General features: G+C 42.1%; 2 long non-coding RNA genes across 6 annotated transcripts; both read right to left on the reverse strand.

The window, feature by feature from the left end:
* Positions 1 to 5862: 5862 nt before the first annotated feature.
* LOC123629884 lies at positions 5863 to 13912 on the reverse strand. 2 transcript variants are annotated; one of them, XR_006732357.1, is made up of 4 exons: positions 13843 to 13912; positions 10608 to 10692; positions 7855 to 7913; positions 5863 to 5972 (listed from the first exon to the last, which is right to left on the reverse strand). It is a non-coding gene; the product is annotated as an uncharacterized LOC123629884 (long non-coding RNA). The 2 variants fall into 2 exon arrangements; XR_006732356.1 differs by lacking the exons at positions 10608 to 10692; positions 13843 to 13912 and adding an exon at positions 8001 to 8103.
* Positions 13913 to 13918: 6 nt separating this feature from the next.
* LOC123629885 lies at positions 13919 to 23398 on the reverse strand. Of its 4 annotated transcripts, XR_006732360.1 has the most exons (6): positions 23022 to 23398; positions 21693 to 21846; positions 20844 to 20927; positions 19823 to 19902; positions 14970 to 15047; positions 13919 to 14007 (listed from the first exon to the last, which is right to left on the reverse strand). It is a non-coding gene; the product is annotated as an uncharacterized LOC123629885 (long non-coding RNA). The 4 variants fall into 4 exon arrangements; XR_006732358.1 differs by lacking the exon at positions 20844 to 20927; XR_006732361.1 differs by lacking the exon at positions 20844 to 20927 and having other exon boundaries at positions 19823 to 20010.
* Between the last annotated feature and the right edge of the window lie 644 nt (positions 23399 to 24042).

Genomic DNA, 24042 nt, shown 5'->3' on the forward strand with positions numbered 1-24042 from the left:
ATCGTGCGGATGGGGACCATGAAACAGTGTAAAGCATGTATTTCTAAATGTAAAGCTACTGGACTATTTTATTTAAATAGTCAAATTTTCCAAAGGAGATTGGAAAATAAACTTCCCGAGGAAGAATTTAAGTGTAAGCAGTCAAACCGTCCTCCAAGGGAGCTGAGTTGTCAAAGCCAGCAGAAGACAAAGGCAGGCTGGATGATAAGGGGCACAGCGATGATGCCCCATTAGGACAGCGACAGTCAGTTTCGGGCCCTGATGACTTCATCCCTCTCGGGGATCTCAGGCACCGTCCTGTCCCAGAGATGCCCAGAGTGTCCAGACCTGTCCCCACGGTGGACGCTGCGTGGGGCCTCCCCATAGGGGCAGGAAGCCAGTATTTGTGGAATAGATCACGGTTAACAGACTATTTTCAGAGATGGTCTTCTTAATATTTTGAGGCTTTTTTTAATTTACAATTTTTAATTGTAATAGATTTTTAAAGTCCAGGAGATAAAAGAAAATATACCTCCTGATTTTCTCCTCTTCCTTTCACTCTCAGTCCCTGTCCCTGTCTCTCTCTGTCCCTCCGTGTCTCTGTCTCCCCTCCACTTGCTCTCTCTCCACCAACTGTACATCTAATTAATACGTCATCAGCTGCTGGTACGACTTGCCCACGGATATTTGCAGCCACTGTCCCAGTTCCCAATTTTACTGAAGTTAATGAGGCATGAATGAAGAAAAATAATAATTTTTAAACATGGGAAATTGAACATTAAACTCAGCTCCTGCTGTTAAAGAAACCTAAAACACAGAGCAGCCAAAGAGCCCTGTGGAACAGTGTGGAAGAGACAGGCAAGAGTCCCCGGTACTTAATCAATCAATCAATCAAAGCTTAATCAATAGAGGTCTCTCATTCCTTAACAGGCCTGTGGGTCTCTTTATCCAGGCGGTGGGGACGGGGCTGAAGGAGGTGGGCAGAGGGGAGGCAAAGACACTTTCGCAGTTTTTTGCCAGCTCAATACTTCTTGCCAAGATAAAACCTTAGGCCTCACTTTAACTGTTTTCAAAAATTACTTTATAATGCTTTACTCTTTAGCTCTTTAACTATTAATTTCTAAACATCGATCTCTCATTAAGATTAGATAATAAAGAATTCTCAGAGGAAAACCTGTTAGTTGTTTTCCTATCTGTTTGGAGTTGTGACAATTTAGCTCTTTCAAAGATTTGTTTCCTGAGCGATGAGGCTGTAGAATAAAAGAAACTCACTTTTCACACACATGTCCTCAAGTCTTGAAAAAAGCAAGGATAAAAAATGTCTTTCTACTGAAATTGTGCAGAGCATGAGTAAAAAATCAATTTTATTTGAAAACACGGCCAAGATTAAATATCCCTAGGGTTTTAAAATAAAAACACCATATGGAGAAAATTGTTCTGGTGGTTGCAACGCACAGTCCAAACAAATGAATCCTTTGATTGATCTAAGAATGTAGAAAACCTTGGATAACAGAGAAACTGCCACACTGGGGCAGTTAGTACACAGTTAATAGATTATTGTGTTAAGTAATCAAAATTAACCATCCTCTGCCTTTGCTAACATGACATGTGTTCTGTAAGAAGAAAGGGCATCATCTGTAATGTAGTATTAAGTAGCATAATTGATAAAATGCATTTGAAAGTAAATGACCCCTTTCACAGTCATAAGTTATATCCTTTTTTTTTTTTTTTGAGACAGAGTCTCACTCTGTTGCCCAGGCTGGAGTGAGTGCCGTGGCGTCAGCCTCGCTCACAGCAACCTCAAACTCCTGGGCTCAAGCGATCCTCCTCCCTCAGCCTCCCGAGTAGCTGGGACTACAGGCATGTGCCACCATGCCTGGCTAATTTTTTCTCTATATATTTTTAGTTGTCCAGATAATTTCTTTCTATTTTTAGTAGAGACGGGGTCTCGCTCTTGCTCAGGCTGGTCTAGAACTCCTGACCTCGAGCGATCCTCCTGCCTCAGCCTCCCAGAGTGTTAGGATTGCAGGCGTGAGCCACTGCGCCCAGCCATAAGTTATATCTTAAATTGCAAATATGTTGAAATGTTTCCTTTTGGTGTCAATAAATGTAGATAAAGACGAGGTTATGGCCAGATGGGACTCAGAGTGTGTGCTTAGCTACTACATTCAGCCCACTCTTCAGTATGTTGCCATATTCACTTGTTTTCTTCAATATTACAGAATACATTGCCATTTTTCACAAACTCTTTACTTACAAAGTTCAAAAATCTTCTGGAAAGATAGCTTACATTTTTTTAATTACAAAAGGCAAAACAACTGTAGATATTAAAATAAGAACATTTGTTCAGCTTAACTGGAAAATGTATATCCCTTTTTAATTTTTTCTTGTAGAGAGAAACAAAATATAGAAACAGTATCAAGACAATCAAATTTTATTTATAATGAAATGAATACGTAACATCATTTAACTGGAAAAAATGAGTAGAAAGATTCTTAACTTTAAAGTATTTAATGTAGACAAATTTAATCCTGCCTAGATAAGGGTCAAAACGATAAGATTAATTTCTAATTTGATTAGAAATTAAAAATTTCTAATTTCTGATGCTTGTTTAAAAACAAGAAAAAAATAAAATAAAATAACCATAAATGTTAACACTGAAATAGAATTAATTTGAGAGGATCTTGAATTTTGCAGGTAAAAGTCAAAGGGTAGATTCTGTATCTGAAATCCAGTGCTGAGGGACAAGTCTCATCTCAACTTTTCACTATCAGCAGAGAGTATTAATTAGAATTACAGAGCTGAGATCGGTCGTTATTACTCCTCATTGTACCTCAACAGTCATTTATTTTCATCTGAGGAATTGAGACAGCAGAGTCTTTTGTGTTCCTTAATCTTGGGATAATCACCGGGATGTTAATATTACAAGCCGATGTCTGTGTAGCCCTAGGTATTTAGATTTAGCACAACTAATTGACTTTGATAATAATAATAATGATATATTACTTTTTGAAGGAATAGTTTCTGATATGACTTCTGTTGCTAAAAATTTGGTGCAGGTCAGAATACACTATAGTCTTTCCTTGCAGTGGCTCATGATGTGTTTTGGTAACAGGAGTAGAAAAAATTGTGTAACGATTATGCAGATACCTGCTGGGCTAGATGGTACAGGAGCTAAGAAAGGTGTTCTAGGATATAGCTGTGATGTCCACGCCTTATCCTCTGAATCTACAAGGCAATGATGAAATGCAGGTGAGATAACAAGGCATTTACCTTTTCTTTTAGTTTTTTGTGGTGCCCTGTATTCCCAGCCATCTTTTGACTTTCTCATGAAATAATTAGAGCTAATCCAACGGTAAAGTTTGAATTATTTTTGTACAAGACTAGGTCTTAATTTGGCCCTTACTTGCTAAGATGCATTCAAAATTAATATATAATTGTAAATAAAATTTATTACTTGGAAACAAAATCTAGTGTATAAATATTTCTGATAAATTGGCTGAAGTTGGCCTTTACTACCCTTTCAAGTGTGTGAGGATCTTCCGGAAGACGGTCAGCAGAAGCCTAAGGATGGCCAAGGCTGGCTCACCTCTAAAGGATATGAAAAAGATCCTTTTTTTTTTTAAACAAGTTTCACCTGAAGCATATTCCCATAAAACAAGCACATCCTTAATACCACATTTTGTGATTTTTTTTCAGCAGAACAACCAACATTCATAAATAATAATGTATCTAAAAATATTCATGTTCCATAAAAATCACTTTATCTACAGGCTTTCCAGTGAGTTTTGAAGATTAAACAAGATTTCAGTTTCATCACCTGTGTTTAGAGCTTGCTATTTGCCAGGCAGCACTAGAAAAATGATCTTGTAGTGCAGTTGAACTGGAAGTTGCTTTTAAATGCAGCTGCTTGTCTAAATCGCTGTAATTTTTTCTTTGAAGAAGGGAAGTATCATCCTCACTTTGCAGATGAGGACACTGAAGCTCAGAGTGTTTAAGCTCAAAGTGACAGAGCTTGGAATAGATTGGAATCCACATCTTTTGACTGTGGATCCGATCATCCTTTTAATAGACATGTTTTAAAAAGTTAGTTTGTAATTTGGGGAACTTTAATAAAATTCTTCAGTAGAAACTCACAATAAGGAACATTTGCCAAAATAGAGCTGAGTACAGACCCAGAGTAAGAACATGTTGGTCTTGCTGCAGAATGAGGGACTATTCTGTGGGCAACAATATCCTCTGCACAGGGTAACAATAGCTCGTTGGTAATATTTATTTCACTGAGCCTCTAAGACCCACGCATCAAGAGCGATATTACAATAATCCTAAAATGACCAATTTTCACAGCATGTAAGGATGGGAAGGACTCTTAGCCATGATAACGCCCAATCTGTTCCCATTTCAGAGATGGTGATAAACATCTTATTCAGGGACAAGCGAATTTAGTGATAGCCCTGGTGACAGACAGAGTCTTGGTCTCCTGACTCCTAGTTCAAGAACTTTTCCAGTTTCGGTGCCCAAATGTCAGTTGTGCATATAGAAGAAATGCGGGTGCCCTGATGTGATTGAGCTACAGAGAATCTGTGGTGGAGAAAAAGCTTTATTGCTATAAAACAAAAGGAATTCTTAGAAGGAAATAGATGATAAAAGTCCCTGATTTGACACCTTTCTAAGAAATATGAAATGAAAAAAAAAAAAAAACCTATGGCTCTTTTGGGTATTTCTTTCTTTTGGTTTAGCCAAATGTGTAGCCAAAAATCGCCTCATTCTCAATTGCCCTTGAGCTTTTCCTGTAAATGAGCGTGGTGTCTGATTTTCCTCTTCTCCAATTTTTCCACACTGCCATCAAACTCCTTAAGTACCTTTTTGGCATAAAAGGATATTTTCTAGAGGAAACAAATGAATGAAAACTTACAACATATGCTTTTTTTTTAATGACATCATCATATTCTCAAAAACCTTGAACATTTGGCTAATTTTGCACAGAAATTATCTAAAATATTTTAATGGTATCTTAACCTCACACATGTAAGTTTAGATTAGTCTTATAGTCACCTTATATGCTTCATTGTTCCTGTTTCTAGCCTAAGTGGAGTCCTTTTGATTATTTTCTTTTTTAATATTTTTGGAGATACAATGACTGATCTCGGGATAAAGCTTCTTGAACATACACACTGGTTATTTTAGGTATAAAGAGTGACTTACGATGGCTCACACCTGTAATCCTAGCACTCAGGGAGGCCAAGGTGGGAGGATCGCTCAAGGTCAGGAGTTCAAAACCAGCCTGAGGAAGAGCGAGACCCCGGCTCTACTAAAAATAGAAAGAAATTATCTGGCCAACTAAAAATATATATAGAGAGAAAATTAGCCAAGCATGGTGGCGCATGCCTGTAGTCCCAGCTCCTCAGGAGGCTGAGGCAGGAGGATTGCTTAAGCCCAGAAGTTTAAGGTTGCTGTGAACGAGGCTGACACCACGGAACTCTAGCCCAGGCAACAAAGCGAGACTCTGTCAAAAAAAAAAAAAAGAAATTAAGGAACCACAGCCAGAGGTAACTGCCGTGTGCTACTAGAATGAGGCGTCCAGACCACGGTGTGTCCTGGTTTGTCTAAGCAGGGGTCCCGTTCCCAGGTCTCCACACCAGTCAGCAAAAGTTCAGGACGTGCATGACCCACCCCCCCATCCCCACCCCCGCATCTAGGCTGATTCTGGGCTTCTGCTCAGTGGAAAATTAGGAGAGAAAACTGCAGCAGAATTCTTTATATTACGGTTTGATGCCACCCTGACTCGTAATTAGTGGAGATAAAGTTAGAGACGCACCCAAATGTTTTCTCAGTCCTGGCCTTCTGTTGTTTATTTCCTCTGAAAGAAATGAGGCAATGATATTGACAAGGCCTGTGTCCTCAGGGTGGGCTTTATTTTATTTATTTGCTTCCACTTGAAAGAGAAGCCCTTTGATTGCAGAGTATCTTTTGTCCAATTGTCTCCTTTGTCACTGTTTGGTTAGAAAAACACTTCTGTCAGTAGAAATGGAAAGAATTCTGGTGGAAATAGATCAATTGGAGATTATCATTATGCCTGAGATGTTGGCTTTTCCGATTATCACCAGTTGATACTGTTACTCCCTGACAAAATAATAACAAATGTAAAATTCCAGCCCAGGAAAAGGCAATTTAGGAAGGAATTACAATGTTCAGTACAATAATTAATACCTTTGAGGCAGTACCTGTCTTGTCTGTTTCCAGTGCCTTGGAGGTATTATTTGTGAATCTTAAACTATAAAATTTTAAGTCTGGAGATTTCTCTTTCCACATGGCATTTTTGGAGGGTTTACCACCAGAGTTCAAATAATGCAATGGTACTGCTTAAGAAATATATTTTCACAAGGTGTATTTGTAATGTAAAAGTTTTGTATATTACTTTAAAATATATTAGTATAAAAACAGATCGCATTTTACCTCAAATTTAAAACTTCGTCTGTATGATGTTTAATTATGGAACAATCATAGAAAGTCATGGACTAGGAGTCAGATGGCTCGGTGTCTAATCCTAGCTCAGCCGTTCATTGGCCCAGTCATTTGTCCTCTCAGGACTTACGTCTCCTTTATGGTAAAATGATGGTGTTGTGATTCCTGGAGTGTTCTCTAAAGTGTGAAATTCTATGATTCCCTGATGCGCTAGGATCCATGTATACTTTCAGATATGCTGGGAAATTTAGCATTTTTAAAAGTAATTTCAGGAATAATAAAACAATTGAGGACATTTAAAAACCCTTCCTACAAGTTTATTTCATTTCATTTATTAATTCAATTTTTAAAACTTCATCTTTCAGAAATAGAAGTCACTCTGTCAGGCAGCATGTCACTTGCCTTCCTGTTCAATGAATTTGTGAAATTGTGTACCACCTCCCGAGTGCCACGTAAGGGGCGGGCAGTCTTGCAATCCTGCATAGTTATTAATAAAAGATAGCTGTTCTAGTTGGTGGTCCACCTCCTACAACAGTCCTGACAGACACTGGCTTTCATCTCGTAACTGGCAACCATGGTGGTAACAGATGACTTTCAAACAGCTGTCACAAGCTGAAAACAAAGCAAAAAAAGCCACCCTCCCACACTATATACAGACAGCTTGCCAATAGCTGAAATGAATCCTTCCTGGAGTATTTTAACAAATGTTGTTTTCTTCTTTCTTTCTTTCTTTCTTTTTTTTTTTTTTTTTTTTTGGATGCTGTTACAATTAAACAGAAACATAAAACTCAGACAAGCCGGCTTCATGTTTCCCATAAACCTAACTCCCTAAATTTTCTAATGGGATCACAGCAATGAGTGGTTTCCAGATGCATTTAAAATGTGTTAATTGCCTGCATGAATTGGCTTTTAAAACCTACACAAATCTTCAAATTCTTCAACCTCAAGATTCTACTGGAAGTCCCATGAGGTGCTGTGCTGTCTTGGTAATGTTTGTCCACAGTTCAGTGCTTAGGTTGCAAATTATATCAAATAGAGAAAATGGGAAATGAAAAAATTCTGTGTCTTAAGCACACTTTTTCCTCCTCCTCTTATAATGATCGCATCACCAGAGCCCTTGTTATTCTGAAAATCATGAAAATAATCATTCATTCCTACTGGAGAAAAAGCTGGTGTGGACGCCCTTCCACGAAGAAGGCTGTTGGTGTCCTGGGTCATTTCTGGAGAACTCATTTCTGTCCTCCGGTTAATTAAACTACAAACACATCCATCTGACAACTTGGACAACTTTTCCACTCTCTGTGTTGGAATGTCTGGCTTTCTCTCATTTGCTCCTGGACGATTTCTACCTGTCATGAGCATCTTCCTTAACTGAAAGCCCCGAGCCTGTGTTTACACCCAGTGTTTTACCTTTGATTAGGACCCGGCAGAAGGTAAGCTTGTGGTCTGTCTTCTCGCATCTGGCTGGGCTGAAAACAAGACATGAGAATAAAAACATGGCTTTTGATGAAAAAAACGCATTAATTTAACAGGTGATTTTTCTTTCAGTGACTGACATAGTAAACTTCATTTGAGACACGTCTGAGCCTCACGTCCTTCATTTTTTTTTCTTTTAGATTCCGTGCGGACAGCTCATGAACAAAGATGAGAAACTGGTGGTGTTCACCATTCCGTATGAAGACTCTGAAAGGTAATAACAACACTTTGTTTAGAAGTTATAAGCCTCTCATAGTGATATTCTAATGAGAGCTCCTCTGTTTTCTGACAAAGATGGTGAGTTTATTAAGAGTGGATGAGCACCTATCAGGTGGAGCCTTGCAGAAAAGACAGAAACAGATGAGGTGACAGTGAGGGACAAGAATCATGGTAGATAATGAAGGTTATTTGATTTATAAAGTATTTGGCAAATTTCCATTGACAAACCTTGATACTTAGTTTGATTTCTCTTTAATGGCACAAATTTTCTCCTAGGAAACAACTCTGTTTTAGGAATAAGGTGAAGAAGTAGCTGTATCTTTCCTCCTGATTTGTTTAATCCTTAGCTCAGATATATAGCAAGAAGTTGACTAAGTTCCTTATGAAAAAATTCCTTCCTCAGCCGCTTTCCACATTCTTCCAATCTTTCAAGGTTTTGCTCAAGCTTCACTCTACTTGTTGGGGCCCAGAATTATGTCTTTGATTTCTTATTTGGCACCTTTTATGTGCACGATACCCTGCTACGTGCTGGCAGGAGAAGAATCAGATGCGGATCCTACGCTCTAGCTGTTTGCAGTTTAGAAGCGCAAGGCCATGCACACAGCTAAGTACAATATACAGTGGGATGTTTTGCCGCATAAGGAGACACAGACAAACTGCCCTGGGAAATCTGAGGAAAGTAGATTGCTAGAGGTTAGGACAGGGTGCAAGAAGAAGCTGTTGGACCCAATTTCTGGCAAAGGGAAAATGAGGAGAAAGATGGAATAAGAGAAGGGGAGAGTATTCCAGACTGAAGGCAGAGTGTGCACAGAGGTGTGGTGGCAGGAGAGTCGAGTGCTGGTGTCAAGACCAGTGACCGAGGCCGGGCACGGTGGCTCACGCCTGTCATCCCAGCACTCTGGGAGGCTGAGGCAGGAGGATCGCTCAAGGTCAGGAGTTCGAGACCAGCCTGAGCAAGAGCGAGACCCCATCTCTACTAAAAATAGAAAGAAATTATATGGACAGCTACAAATATATATAGAAAAATTAGCCGGGCATGGTGGCACATGCCTGTAGTCCCAGCTACTTGGGAGGCTGAGGGAGGAGGATCACTTGAGCCCAGGAGTCTGAGGTTGCTGTGAGCGAGGCTGACGCCACGGCACTCTAGCCCAGGTGACAAAGCGAGACTCTGTCTCAAAAAAAAAGACCAGTGACCAGTGACCCGTCCGCCTCGGCCTCTGCCCCGGGCCTGCGGCACAGAAGAAGGACGTCCGGTGGGCATCCCGAGTGAGGACTGAGCGGCCGGGAGTGCCGTCCACAGGCCAGCGTCTCTGTTTAGAAAGACAGAACTTCTGTCGTGCAACATCTTTTGGGCGAAAGATAATGTAAAGAAGTAATAATTAGGTTTCTATTAACACATCAATGTTTCTTAAACTAGGACTCCCAGACCCTGTGTGTCTGGGGCATCTGCTCGGGTTCTCTGTGAGAATCGTTTCATTAAAAGAGACCCACGCGTATTTCCGATATGAAAATCATGGTTGGACGAGGGAGGCCATTACGATTTGGGGATGGGGTCACTAACAGGCTAGCGTAGCAACGGTGTCTGAAACCGACTGGCAATGTGGAAGAATAGGGCTTGGATAAATACAGACATATTGATTTCTCCCTTTCCCCTCAGCCGGTTCCATTCAGTATTTTAACAAGCATTTTAGCCTTTAATTGTGTACGACTCAGCATTTCTCCGTGTGCCGCTCTTCACGACTCTGCGCGGTGTGTTTGGGGTCTCGCCGGCTCAACGCGGTTCCCTCCACCCCGAGGGAAGAGCCAGCACACGGCGAGGCAGCCCTGGGCGTCGTGGGTCTGCAACAGGCCTCGACCCATCTCGTGGACATTTTTTAAAACTTCAGTAAAACTCAAATTTGCCTCACAGGAACAGTCTGAGGACTAACTGATTCTATCAAAAACTTCCAGGATACCATCAGCATCATGGAAACATAGAAAATAGATGATGTTGAACAATTTCTAGGACAGAAGATGCCCCATGCTCCTTTGGTAGCAGAAAAACATGTTTGACTACATGTTATAGTTCAAAAAAGAAAGAATGAAAGGGAGAAGAAAAGAAAGAAAGAGAAAAAGGAAGGGAAGGAGGAAGAAAGGGAGAGGAGGGAGGGAGGGCGGGGAGAGACCCCTGCTTCCCCAGGGGCCGGGGTCACCTCGCCCCAAGCTCGGACTCCCACGGCCATTCCCTCCGTGCCGAGGATCGTAGGGACTTGTACGGGCTCCTGCGTCCCACCTTACAGCCCCTCTTCCCGGCGATGCTTATTAACGTTCCGATTCTCTGTATCTACTAACGATGAAGATTGTACAGAATTTAGTAGGTAACATACTTTTTTCTCTAGTGGTCAAAAACCCGTATTTCTAAGGGAGAGAGAGAGAGTTGGGGCCTTTGATAGTAATCTAAAATGCCCAGAAGATGCCTTTCAAGTTACCTGTAAGGTCTGCGTGATCCGGGGCTCGGAAGGAAGGATGCGGGGCTGAGGGATGAGCTGCCGTCGCGTCTTGGTCTCAGGGGACCTGGGGGAGAAGGCAGAGAGCGGGGAGATGAGAGGAAACGGCAGGAGCAGAGCAGCGAGCACCTGAGTCACCTTTTTACAATAATTGCAACACTGTAGATTCGGCAAGGGTAGCACTTGCCATCTCCTGACACATTATATTAATATATTGATATTATGGTTGTCATCCCAAGCAAGGTTTCATAAGAAAAGTCAAGGAGTGGAGGAAACAACTTTGATTCTCAGCGTGGGGGATTATCAGCGTAAACACAGTATTTTGTAGTTTTTATGTTTCACTTTCACATAGCCTGGAAGCATATCATTTTAAAGGCAGCCCCATTCCACCTGTTACGATCCTGGGGTCATCCTTTTTTTTGTTTGTTTGAAGTACTCTTATAATGATGCTAGTTCTTCACTTTAATTTCTCAAAAGCAGATGTTTCTCTGTCCAAACAATTCTTTTAAGAAGTATATTTTTAAAAAAAAATGATTGTGCATGCAAAAAATTACAATTATAACCTTGCAAAAAAAACTTTTTTTTTTTTTTTTTTTTTTTTGAGACAGAGTCTCACTCTGTTGCCCAGGCTAGGGTGAGTGCCATTTCGTCAGCCTAGCTCACAGCAACCTCAAACTCCTGGGCTCAAGTGATCCTCCTGCCTCAGCCTCCTGAGTAGCTGGGACTACAGGCATGCGCCACCATGCCCAGCTAATTTTTTCTATATATATTTTTAGTTGTCCATGTAATTTCTTTCTGTTTTTAGTAGAGATGGGGTCTCGCTCTTGCTCAGGCTGGTCTCGAACTCCTGACCTTCAGCGATCCTCCCACCTCGGCCTCCCAGAGTGCTGGGATTACAGGCGTGAGAAGGAAAACTATTATGATTCATTTTAGCCTGAAGTAGAGCTCATCTCAGAAGAGTAGGATGAACCCAGGTTCTCATGAAGTGCCCATGTCACCTGGCATGAAACTCACTCCTAATGGCAGTCGGTCACCTGCTCTTAAACACAGGGGAATGACATCACTCCCTCCTTGCCTTCTGCTAACAATATACCGGTTCTCACAGGCACATAAGGAGCTCCTGTGTCTTTCCTCCTATTCAAACCATTCAAATGTCTTTATGTAAACCACTGGCATCCTTTAAGAAAACCAACAATAGTTTTGTCTTTTTTCCCTCCGTGTGAACAGCACGCTGCCTCCCAGATACAGCGTTGAGCAGCCAGACAGCTGCTGGCTATTAAAAGTCCCGTAAAGCTCCATTATTTTGCTCATAAAGGGAAGAGAAGTGCAGGGACGTTTATGGGGTGACAGGCAGATGTTTTCGTTGGACTACGCAAGCGGTGAGCGAAAACTAAAATGATCTCTTTTGTGATATCATCAGCATTTTTACAATTCTTTTGGCCTCTTTATTTTTAACCCCCTTCTTACCTGCCCTAAAGTAAGCTATTCTGGAAATGCAGAATAAAGGACCATGGACACAGTTACTGTCCACCTTGCAGGGAAGTTAACGCTGTCTGCCGCTTTCTCATAAAGACAGGCATCCCTGAGTAAGGCTGGTGGCAGGCATCGTTCCTGGCGGGTCTGGTGGGCTTCTTCTTTTTCCACTGGGGAGGGGAGGGTGCCTGCCACCAGCCTTACAAGAACATCAAAGCCACCCTGGGTTTCTGTCCAACAGCTTAATTAAGTTTCTTCTCTTTCCACACTAAGAAAGTAGCTTCTCAACCATGTGTTTATATGTAATATATTAAACAAAATGAACTCTTATTGGATTGGTAAATCCACAGAGATTTAAGACAAGGGACTTTGGGAAAACTTGTGCCTTCAGCCACACTCTCTAAAGCACCTTCTGGAAAAACTTCTTCCATGCAAACAACACTCATGCAGTGGACCTTCCGTTCTCTGAGGCCTGGCTGGGACACAAGGCCCAAGAAGATCCCTAGAGTCCGTCTTCATATCTGTCTTTTTTTAATACTTTATGCTTACATAAGCTCTTGGATTCGAAGCAACAATTGCTTCTAAAGCTGCAACCACGTGCTAAGAAGTATTTGGGAGATACCACTGGAAAAAAGACCAGATTAGAACTTTCCCAAGAACCAATTTATCATTTGTCTGGGAAGGATTGGTATTGTTTCCCAGCATGAGATTTGTATGTCTGGAGACTGGAAATTGGCCAGGTTTTTACCTCAATGGAAATGTCTTTGATAAAAACCTCAGAGAGGCCGGGCGCGGTGGCTCACGCCTACAATCCTAGCACTCTGGGAGGCCGAGGCGGGAGGATTGCTCAAGGTCAGGAGTTCGAGACCAGCCTGAGGAAGAGCCAGACCCCATCTCTACTAAAAATACAAAGAAATTATATGGACAACTAAATATATATAGAAAAGAAAATGAGCCGGGCATGGTAGCGCAGGCATGTAGTCCCAGCTACTCGGGAGGCCGAGGCAGGAGGATCGCTTGAGGTCAGGAGTACGAGACCAGCCTGAGCAAGAGCGAGACCCCATCTCTACTAAAAATAGAAAGAAATTAGCAAAACAACTAAAATATATACAAAAAAATTAGCCGGACATGGTGGCACATGCCTGTAGTCCCAATTACTCGGGAGGCTGAGGCAGGAGGATCACTTGAGCCCAGTAGTTTGAGGTTGCTGTGAGTGAGGCTGATGCCGCGGCCCTCTAGCCCGGTCAATAGAGTGAGACTCTGTCAAAAAAAAAAAAAAGAATAACTATTGTCTTTTATTTTGGGGAGTTTGTTTGACTTTAAGGCACACAACATAATTCTTAGAAACTAATTTTAAACACATGAGACACAAAACGATGCCCCGTAACCAGATGTTCCACCGCGAGCCGCAGGAGCCCGGCCGTCCTGCACGGAGCACCTGTGGTTTCGTGGCCAGCCCTGCTGGGTCCCTCCAGGCACTAACTAAAGCCTGGGCACGGCCACCCTGCTGTGCCCTCTCATGGCACCTCTGATCATCAAGCTTCCTGAACTTTTCTCACACCTCAGAACCTGCTTTCTTGCCCCTCCCCATCCAGACTCATCGAAGCGTCCGGTGACACAGCGTGGAGTCCATCCACAAGCCACCCGGAGTCACCATAGCCACCAAATTTCCCCCCTGACCTTCAAGTCCCACCCTCTTCCCCCGCACCGGGTTCCGCTTTTACTGAGACTCAGAGCGGCTTACCAAAAAGTGACCTTTACTTTCACTCTCACCCGGCAGATCCAGAAGCCAGTTTCACTTTGTGGCACCTTCCTCGGGCTCAGTTCCACCGTGACAGGTTAGTTTCCAGCACAGCTCGGTGAGCGGACGGAGGACTCGGATGGCCGGCTGGGCTGGAGTTCCAGGAATCTGCAAACAAAAGTTTCTCTGAGGCAGTTTACATAAAAATAAACAAACAAAAATGTCTGTTGAGGAAAGGCCAGCCAAGGTGCCTGACTGCCGGCAGGGACTCTCTGATCAGCGATCAATGGCTTCGGCAGGGAGTGTCGCCGCGGTTCTCTCTGAACCCGATCGTTCTACCATAGGAACAGACGGCAGCTCGTTGCTGGCCGGGCCGCGTGTGCTCGGGGGTCTCTTTATGACCCCGCAGCCCGGCAGTGACAGCTGCCCACGGCCAAACCTCTGTGTCAACATGAGAAGCGGTGCTAAGAGGCGCGGAAAACCCCGCAGCCTCGCAAGTGCGACCGAGGGACAGATTTGAGAAATCGGGTCTAAATAAAGACGGCCGCGGGCCCCCCGCGGTTTTTGAGAAACCGTGGCCGACCGGTGACCTCTTCTTAATGTAAGACTATGCAAAAGGGAATTTGCAATTTTCGTAGGGTCTTCTTTGTAAAAACAACTCTTCTTCAGTTGTTCTGGTGAACCCGGCGCTCAGCAGTCCCGGGTGCGGCTGGTGTCACCTACCCGGGTGAGAACAAGAGCCAGAGGGACCGCCGGCAGCACACTGAGTCCATTCAGGGCAGTAAAGGACGCCAGCGACAGTGCTCACGACGCCCCGACGGACAAGCGAACGAAGTGCCAGATGCCATCCCGGTGTTGCCGGGTGACGGCCCGGCCTGTGACGGTGGCTTTTGGAGAGGGACACTGTTCCCAGGTCGCCCCCAGCCTATACACAGGTTCGCCCTTGCCCAGCATGTGCCCCCCCCCACGAGGGCCCTCTGGGCTTGGCCAGGTCCCAACCCTCCCCCAACACGGCAGCCTGCGCGGGACGCTCGGGTGGGTCCCCTGACAGTGACCGGCTCTCACGTCACCTGGCAAAGCTAAGTGTCCTTGGCCTCCCGTGTTCCCTGAGGAAACCAAAGGACACTCACCGCTGGACGTTGTGACTCTCTCTCCTCGGAGCCATTGTTCCCTGGCTGCTGCAGTTGGTCACACACCGTCAGTTCCAGCTGAGTGGGGGGTTGGGGAGATAAAAATCAGTTCACAATGGGCGCGGTGGCTCACGCCTGTGATCCCGGCACTCTGGGAGGCCGAGGCGGGAGGATCGCTCGAGGTCAGGAGTTCGAGACCAGCCTGAGCAAGAGCAAGACCCCGTCTCTACTAAAAATAGAAGGAAATAATATGGACAGCTAAAAATATATAGAGAAAAAATGAGCCGGGCATGGTGGTGCAAGCCTGTAGTCCCAGCTACTCGGGAGGCTGAGGCAGGAGGATCGCTTGAGCCCAGGAGTTTGAGGTTGCTGTGAGCGAGGCTGACGCCATGACACTGACTCTAGCCTGGGCAACAGAGCGAGACTCTGTCTCAAAAAAAAAAAAAAAATCAGTTCAGTGATAAGCCCAATCATGGGTTGAAATCTCTAATGAAAGTCGCCAGTTGCCGCCGCCGCCTCTCCCAGTCCATTGACCCCTCCTCTAACCGGGGCCTTTGGAGTCCTTGTTTTCCTGCCAGACGATGGCATTTCCAAGTAGAAGGATAGAAACATTCGTTTCTCACAGGCCCATGCCTGGCTTCTTTTACTCTTAAATGAAAACACGGTTCAGTCACAACCAGCCCTACAGGCACCTCTGCAAGCTGCACCCCCTGCAGGTGTTACGTGCACATCCCTGGACGTCTTCTCGCTCCAACATTCGTCCCTCACTGGTTCCCTGAGCTGGTGCCACCCCCGTTTCCATGGTGTCTCTCAGGTGTCCTTTTCTCTGGATTTTTCTCTCGATCTTCTGTGTCTCATTTTGTTCTGTTTTGTATTTTTTTGCTTTGAACTATCTGTCTCCTCTCTTAGCACTCTCAGCTGGGCCTGCCATGCCCCATCTGGGTTTTCTCATGTTTTTTGTTTGCTTGGTTGGTTGGTTTTAGAATTTCGCTAAACTGCCTCTTAATTTTTTACAACTTTGTATCTCTGGCCATCCAAGAGGATCTGTACTCTTTCCAAAAGATCTCTTTAAAAGATTTACATGTTAAAGACGATCTCTTTCTCATTACCCTCCCTAATTCTTCACTTTTATTAAAAATATTTAAACACCTCAGAGCTGTATGTATATTTTATGACCTAAAACAGTAGATGCTCTCATGGGTCACAACTCAGGCCACAGCAGTCACCTTTGAGAGGAGGGGCTGTGCCCGTAACATGTTCCATGATTTTGTTAACCCTCTCTTTGAACCTATCGATATTTTCCAAATAGATATACTAGTTTTTAACTCTATCTAGAGGCAATTAATCTTCCTGATACTTGAGTTGACTTTCACTAGATCTTCCAAGATGTGTTTATTAAAGAACATGACTGCAAATTCACTATAGATTTGTTCAGAGGCAGAATAATGTTACAGTCTTTGTCATTTTTTTAATGGAAACTTTGACATGTAAGCTCCAAAAGATCAGGGATTTTTTTTTCTGTTTTGTTCATTGATACAAGAATATGCCAACCACCAAGAAAAGTATGTGGCCCAAAACAGGTGTTCAATAATTATTTGCTGAATGAATGATAAAATCTAGTCATTTTAAAGTTTTGCCATGTAGCCCTGTAAGGGTAATTTCATAAACAAATAATCTACAATGCCTTGTAACTCTCTTTGCAACTGAAAGTTTAGGCCGCAAATACCGAGTCCATTTGTTCTGGTTTTTTTCTCTGAATGCAATTCTTTACGATGAAGCCATGTGTGACCTTTCAGCCTCTTCCCACAAACTTGTGCACTTCTCCTGCAGTTTATTTCTTTTGCTTTAGCATTTTGGTTTGAAAAGCCTTAGTAGTATCATTGTTTATCTTTCTAATAATTTATAAAAGAAACAAGAATGAAAATTCTCCTAGCCCAAATCCCCAAGAAAAATCAAATATTTATACTCACCCAGAAATGTCTGTTATCTGTACCCTTTGATTCTTTTCTAGAATCTATTTTTTAAATGACAAACATTTTCATATTTATTCAATGGTTTAAACTGCCTTTGCCTATAAGCTTAGTGACGGTTTCACATGTGTATTTATTCAGCAAGAAACTGTTCCTTCCACAGATTAGATGACTTTATAGCAGTGAGTCTGTATCGTGGCAGTCCGGTGCTCACTGGTGAGGCATTTGCGTTTGTTCCAGGGCTCTCTTTATTAGACAAGAACAGTATCAGCAATCCTCATTTCTCCTTCATGGGGGCTAACATATTTTCAGCAAGGTTTCTAAATTTGCCCTCAAATTCCTTTTGGTGATTACGAGGAGTCCACAGGGAGGTGAAATGCCAGCCCTCGGAGCCAAGGTGAAGGCCTTTCAAGGTTTGGGGTTTTTGTTTGTATATTTTGTTTTTTCTTTAAGTATTATGGCAGGAATATTCACTTCATTTTCTGAAATCCTTGGGCTAGAACAGACCATCAAAGTAATTTGATTCACACAAATGCTCTTCTTCCACATCCTTTTAGAAACACAAAACAAAACAAAACTCTAAATCATCTTAGTTGCTTTGGTTAGCGCTAATTTCACAAATCCCAAGAAAGATTTATTGGCCTGAATCTTATTTCCTGATACATAATGAAATGCTATTAATAATTTCATTTTTATAAAGTGATTTCTACCTTGAGCATAATTCAAGTATCAAATCAGATCTCATTTTTTAAGCTTAGTATTTTAAGTACTTTCTCATGCACTTTTTAAAATACTTTCAAACTTACCAAAAATTTCTAAGAAGTGTACAAAAATATGTTTTCCTCAGCCATTTGAAAGCAAGTCATCACTGGGTGACTTGGTATGCATATCCTACAAACAAGGATGCTGTCCAATACAGCCACAAGATTGCCATCAGAATCAGAATGTGAACGTTGATTGATACAGTACTCCCATCTAATACTCAAACCCCATTCAGGTTCTGCCAATTATCCTGTCAATGTCCTCCACAGAAAAAGGAATCCAATCCAGGATCATACATTACATTAGTTTTCATCGTTTTTATTCTCTTGAAATCTGGGGCAGTTCCTCAGTCTTGGCCTGTATGTCCAGAACACTCCAGAAGACCATGGGCCTGATATTCTGTGGAATGTTTCTCAGTTTGTTTTGGGCAAACGCTTCCTCGTAGTTAATTTCAGGTTATGCATTTTTGGCAGGGACACCACAGATGGGGAGCTATGTGTCTTGTCATGCATATGGTCCAGTTTTGATTTTTCCCATTACAAGGGATTCTAACCTCGATCCTTTGATCAAGGTGGTATCTGCCAAGATTCTCCAACGTGAAGTTATTCTTAGTATTTCCTTTAGTTGTCTCTAAGTATTTGGGGGGGACTATGGAATTATGTAAATATTCCATCTCTCATCAAATTTTCAGCCACCAGTTTTAACATCCATTGATATTTCTCATTTGAATTATTAATCATGGTTGTCAGATAGTGATTTTCTAATACCATAATGCTCTCTACATTTATTGGTAAGGCATTCCAATGTAAAGAAAAGCTTTGTCTTATACCCATTTATGTTTATTGGAAGTTTTTTCATCAATATAAATTAATGATTCCTATTTGATGAGTTACAATACATTCTCATCATTATATATTTTGATGTTGAAAGTGTCCTATATTTGATCAGTTCTCTGAGTATTTACTAATTTCTGTCACAAAAGAAATTCCAGGCTCATCAATTTCACATCCCTATGAACATCACAAAAGACAAGAGAGAACACGAATTATTGCAATTTTTTGTAAAACCGACTTACACATGACAGTGTCATGTCTGATCTCTGGGGGACTGTTCCCTGTCTTTCCATCTGGCTGATAGGGTGCAAGCCACTTTTTGTCAGATTCCCCACACTAGTTTTGCTAGAGGTGGTGCAAAATACCCTGAATCAAATCATGATCGGTTATTATCATGTGTGGGGTAACTCGATGTATTTATTAGAACTGTTTCTGAAAAACTTCTACTTAAGCTGTTTGATGTAAGTCTATTACATAAATGTCCAACATTATTGGCAACTCAAAAAACTTTATTAAAAAAGAAGTAATTGTGCTCACTTCAGCAGCACAGACACTAACACTGGAACAAGACACGGAATACACAGGAGTTGGCATGCTCACTAGGATGAATTGTGAATTTGTGAAGTGTTCCATATTTTAAAAAAAGAAAATAAAAGAAATAATTTTCATTAAGAGTTTTAAAATAAATAAAACAAATGAGCTATAATTATTACTCACATGGACACCACCTATTCTCTAGCCCCCGCCTTCCTAAACTCAAAATTCAAAATGAAAACCTTCAGAAAAAGGGGCCTTCGGGAACTTTCTATGGGAACTGAATGCAGAGCGCCCTCTAGAGGCAGCATTGAATTGATGCAATATTTCTAACAGCAAATGGACTATTTTTTTTTCTTTTTTCTTTTTTTAAAAATTTTTATTTATCTATTTTTTTGAGACAGGGTCTCACTCTGTTCCCCGGGCTACAGTGCCGTGGCATCAGCCTAGCTCACAGCAACCTCCAACTCCTGGGCTCAAGCGATCCTCCTGCCTCAGCCTCCCGAGTAGCTGGGACTACAGGCATGTGACACCATGCCCGGCTAATTTTTTTCTATATATATTTTTAGTTGGCCAGATAATTCCCTTCTATTTTTTTAGTAGAGACGGGGTCTCGCTCTTGCTCAGGCTGGTCTCGAACTCCTGACTTCGAGTGATCCTCCCACCTCGACCTCCCAGAGTGCTAGGATTACAGCTGTGAGCCACTGCGCTCAGCCAAGAATGTGATTTTTACAGAACTTTGTCCACAGCTTACCTCTCACTGGGGCTCACACCAGCACCCGCAGCTGCACTTCATCTCTGCTTCGAGTTGGCTGCTCTGCCGGCACCGTCCACCTGGGCACAGATGCAGGAAGTTGGGCTCAGGTGTGCAGCATCAGTACAGCGACCCAGCACATCAACAAAGCAAAGAGGAAATACACAGGGATCCAGCCAAGAATGCACCTTGAGGGCAATGACAGAGTCCGTGTTTGTAAGAAATATTCCCCCATTCTCTGAGCTTTCATTTCAGACATGCAAAATACAATTTTGAGACATTTATTTAAATTATGAAACCACATACCTTTGGGTAAAACTTTAGAAATATTCATTCTTGCCCAAGGACAATGCTAGTTTAAAAATTCTCTGAGCAAACTTTTTCTCTTCTACTACCTTTTTAAGCCACATCTGTCAATATTTGCAATTACTAAAATAATTCAGATACCTGAACTTAATCACCTAAAACCCACGTACACAGAGTAATTTCTTTATCAAGTAATTTGTTTCTCCCCAAATAGCCAGGAGCAAACTTAAAGTACTAATCGAACACTTAAAGTACTTCTAAGTGTCTAAAGTGTTTAACATAACAGTTTGCAAAAAGTTGAAAACATGACCCTCATGCAAACATAAAATGAAGATATGTCTAAGATTTTATTGAACTCATTCATTAATGAGGTATCCAGAAAGATAAGAAGGCTCATTCAAGGAGCATTTGAAGAGCTGGGTGCTTAGGGGCAATTCAGTAAAGGAATGTCAGAATAAGATGGTTAGATTAGATACAAACCTGCCCTACACAGCAGTAAACCATAACCTTTGAGGTTATCTTTTCTCCCAGACAGAATTCTACAAGTTAACAATGCCTAGGCTCTAATCATCTAATAAAATTTAAATAAACAAACCCTGGATGAGCCTGATAAAGGCATTCAAAGACGCTGCATCCTTTAGGTAATTTTTTAGAGACTCCTGTAAGTACAGATGCTTTTGAACAAGTAATAAACGTACGAGGGCTCCAAATATACCTGCAAATCATTCATGTGTCTTCCCCTGTCCTCTCTGCTTGCTCACTGGGGTGACAGGGCAGATTGTCACTTCCCAGTGTTAGTCTAGGGAAAAACAGCTCACAGTCGTGGATCATGTAGGGAAACTTTTTTTTGAAAAAAATTTTCAGTGTCAAATTGGCTTAACCAACTACCCTGTTGGTAAAATATAATTTATATTAATATCGTTCCTATTTACTTTCTGTGTTGATTTATTCTGTGAGTGAAGGGCAGGAAGGAGGGATTGCACCAAAGGAGGTTTGTGTCTATATAAGTTCAAAATAAGTCATGAATAAGCCACTTGCCAAACAGGGATTTACCGAATGTCACTCTCAGCTCGAGCTCTTAGCCCAATGGTATGGCTTCTATAATTCCCTGTTCACTTGCAATTTAGTAAGAAGGGCCCCTCAAATGAAGATTTTAGTAACTGTGTTTGATTAAAAGATCTATTTCTGAATTTTTATAGTTCCTCCATGGAAAAAAGAAAGAGAAAGAGAGAAAAGAAAGGAACAAAGAAAGAAAAAGAAAGAAAAGAAAAGGAAGAGAAAGAAAGAAAGAAGGAAGAAAGGAAGAAAGAAAGAAAGATTAAAGTATACTCTTACACCAAAAAAAAAAAAGCCACAGTGAGATTTGATTTTAAAGGAGTCCTCATGACAGTAACTAAAGTTGGATCCGTGTGTTCCAACTTATAAGCAGGACAAGAACGTGATAAAAACTATAGACCTTGTCCTCAGAAAGAGACAATAAGCACATAACATTTTTTATTTAGCTTCATTAAGGGTGATTCACGGACCCCCTGAATCCTAACCATGGAACTGGTCAAGAACTCACCACTTTAAAAACCGGGGAGTTCCAGAAAGGAGGGGCAAGGGTGGATTCCCGACCCTCATCTCTTCTCTCTCAAGCTTCTCCTAACATCGCCTTTACAAGCCGCCTACATTGCAGCTGGAGCCACCAACAGGTTGTTTTCTTTAAACAGAAAGGCCTGTCAAAATGGAAAATCTAAAACGAATTATTTGGAAGTGAAAGAGCCCTCCACGGTCCTGCTGAATTTATGGTTCCCAGCGTCACTGCGAGCCCAGGGACAGAGTGAAAAGTCTCCGGCTTCAGTGTGACCGTCACCCTGCCCATCACGAGTGACGGTGGAGCAGGCACTTAGCCCCACTGACCCCCAAGTCTCCTCGCTGAAAAATAAGGATGAGCTCAGGCCAGAGCCCAGAGCACAGGCCACTGCAGTCACAGTTCTCGCTGAATCAGCCGGGCAGATTCAGGGAACACATCCCAGGGCGAGGATAATGTTAGAACTAACGCAAGGATTATATAGGACTGGTTCTGTTTGTGTTTAAAAGTTTGGTAGGGTGTTTCTCTTTCTCTATTCCACTGCAAACCTCAGGTCTTAGTGCTATATTCAGAGTATATAAAAAAATGACACAATTAATGCATTTTTCCCGTGAGTTGTGTTTTTAATGAGAAAATTCCTCCGTCATGCCAACATGATAAAAAGGGAAAGAAAAATCTGATTGGAGGAGAAGATCTGGTTTAAATCTCGGTGTTACCAGTGAGCGGTTAAGTGACAGTGAGCAGTTCACTCTGGTTCTCAGCTACATGAAGCCACTGGGCTAGCTTCTCCTTAAGGTAGCTGCCAGATACTCTTCGGCTATAATATAATATTTCCATTTGGCAGCAAGTAATTGCTTAGGGATTTGCTCCCAGGTTAATTGAAGATACACAACAAAAATGGTTAACACGGGCTATAGAATTCTACAGATCTGAGTTTGATCTTGGCTTGCCAACATTTCACAGTTGACCTCACCTAAGTTAGTAAGTAAAATGCAAGGACAGTGACTACTTCAGTGGGTTGTTGTACTCATTGAATAAGAAAAATGTATTAAAGTACCTGGCTCACTGTGGGTGCTCAGTTCTTGTCATTGTTATACTATGGAAATCTCTAAACTTGTCTGCGTCCTCCTTTCCCACTTTGCGTAAGTGTGCAAGTAAGGGAAAATCGAACTCTAATACTCTTTCGAAGGGCTTTTATGTCACGAACTAATGAAAACAAAAGAAGGTCAGAGTCTGGGAGCTTCTAGAGAGGTATCCGACACAAATAACACCTCCGTGTCATTCACGAGCTCGCTCCACCCTTGCATGATTTGTGATCACCTTTGTAAAATGTGACTTTCCTGTGTCCCCCTGGGCAGGTGTGAAAGCCTGGAGCTGGACAGCCAGATCCGGGCTCTGATTGAGAGAAATGCTTCTGGTGCAAAGCGGGTCACCACGGAGGCCGGGCCGAGTCGCAGAAGTTCCTGTTCTGCAAAGGTAAGAGAGAGAATGCCTTCCTTCCGCTGCGTCTCAATGTGCCCTTCCATAGTTTACTCACCGAGAAGAATCTGTGGGGACAGTCCCCAAATCATTTACAGTCAGTCTCGTACTTCCTTGTCGCCCGAAGTGGAGCCCTATAAACCTTCTCGCACCCAGTCACTTCCTGTCACTAAAGAGCTCCTTCAGCACACGGCACCTTCCAGCTGAAAGTGCTCCGGCAGCTGTGACCACAGGAGAACGAGGAAGAGATCAGGCTATTAGAAAGAATGTTGAACACAGTGACAACTCTTTCCTCGGGAGGAAGTAACCCAGTTTGAGTAAACCCATTCAAATTGGGTTACTAAAATCAGCCCAAACGCTGTTTTTGTGTAGTTGCTGTTTCTGTTTCTGTTTTGTTTTGTTTTAAGAAAAGAAAACAGGTTGTACTGATTAAAGGAGTTGTTTGACTTTGGACTTCCTCCTGTTTGAGGAGCTGGATGTCTATGGTGCTTCAAAGAAGCAAATAAAATGCAAGGGTAAGCTCACGCTAGGAACTTTGTGAACCACTTTCTAGAAATGCATCCTAAATTAACAACAGGAACTCAGACTCCATGGTCCTCCTGAGTAGAAACCATCTTTAGTGATTATTACAAAAAAATCTAATGAGTAGATTGACAGCGTGGCTGGCATTAAAAAAATGAAATAATTTATACTTCTGTTTAAAAGTATCTTTAGTTCTTTCTAAAGTAATTCACGCTCATTGTAGGCAATGAATAAACAACAGAATATTGCATGGGACATATGTCTACAAAAAAAAAATTGTTGTCTATAAGAAATTCAAATTTATCTAGATGTCCTGTACTTTTCTGGCAACTTCAGTGTG

Source organism: Lemur catta, unplaced genomic scaffold (assembly GCF_020740605.2).
Source record: "Lemur catta isolate mLemCat1 unplaced genomic scaffold, mLemCat1.pri scaffold_62_ctg1, whole genome shotgun sequence".
NCBI classification, from domain to species: Eukaryota; Metazoa; Chordata; class Mammalia; order Primates; family Lemuridae; genus Lemur; species Lemur catta.